We start from the raw sequence: 1,073 nt of genomic DNA, 5'->3' as shown, positions 1-1,073 counted from the left end.
GGAGGAAGCTTTCATTTTACCTTAACAATTCATTCTATTCACATGCTGCTTGATGTTCCCAGTGTCACCTTGAGGTGCTTACGCCCTTCCAGGGCTACAACTGATGGTGCTCAGGTGCCTTTAGTTTGGGTGATTAATTGGGCTGGTAACATGCAAGAGATGGCCCTAACTCCCATACTATTTCCTCCACCCTGATTCCTGTGTTGACATTGCTATTATTTATTATTATTATTATTATTGTTGTTGTTGTTGCTGCTGTTGTTATTATTAGCTTTTGGGCCACACCTAGTTATGCTCATGGGTTATTCCTGGATCTGCATTCAGGAGTCACTCCTGATGCTGCTCAAGGGACCATCTGGGTTTCTAGGGATTGAATCTAAGTAGACTGTGGGCAAGGCAAGAGCCCTACCCTCTGTACTCTCACTCCAGTCCCACACTGACTTTTTAAAAATTAAAAAAATTTTAAACATGGAACATTTCACGAATTTGCATGTCATCCCTGTGCAGGGGCCATGCTAATCTCTCTATTGTTCCAATTTTAGTATATGTGCTGCCGAAGCCAGCACTGGCTTTTTTTTTTTTAAATACCCGTTGCTGTTTTTGATCTAGGTCCCCTGCCCTAACATTTATCAGTCAACTGTGTCCTAGGTTCTCTATTCCCAGGATTAAAACTCCAGCACAAAAGCTTACTGGATTTATTACTGGGGTCATTTACACAGTAACACTTCTGCCTGGACTGTGGAGTGCTGGCAAGCACATCCCTTGATGGAGACCTTCCCTTCCCTTCACCCTCAGGCTTGCTCTCGTATTTCTAGTTCAGATTTCCATTACTTGGTCCGCTGCAAAGCTCAAGGGCTCTGAGGAATCTTTGGGGTAGGGGCAAGCAGCTCATATAACACTGGATGCTCACTTCACCTTCTGGAGAAGGGCTGCAGGCCCTTGCTCTTGCTCGGGGGAGCTGTTTTCCCAGCCAGTACCACTTTCGGCCTGTGGGCCTTTCTGCATCCTTTTCAGCAACACTTTGCAGGCAGCTGCCTCTCTATGTGGGATCAGCTTCCGGAAACACAGGAAAC

The 1,073-nt window shown here is 45.8% G+C and overlaps 1 non-coding gene across 1 annotated transcript; it reads right to left on the bottom strand.

The window, feature by feature from the left end:
* Positions 1 to 462: 462 nt before the first annotated feature.
* Positions 463 to 566, bottom strand: LOC126002250 (U6 spliceosomal RNA). The gene has a single exon (XR_007493007.1). It is a non-coding gene; the product is annotated as a U6 spliceosomal RNA (small nuclear RNA).
* Positions 567 to 1,073: the final 507 nt, after the last annotated feature.

Source organism: Suncus etruscus, chromosome 2 (genome assembly GCF_024139225.1).
Source record: "Suncus etruscus isolate mSunEtr1 chromosome 2, mSunEtr1.pri.cur, whole genome shotgun sequence".
NCBI lineage: Eukaryota > Metazoa > Chordata > Mammalia > Eulipotyphla > Soricidae > Suncus > Suncus etruscus.
This window is presented reverse-complemented; position numbering and strand designations above follow the sequence as displayed.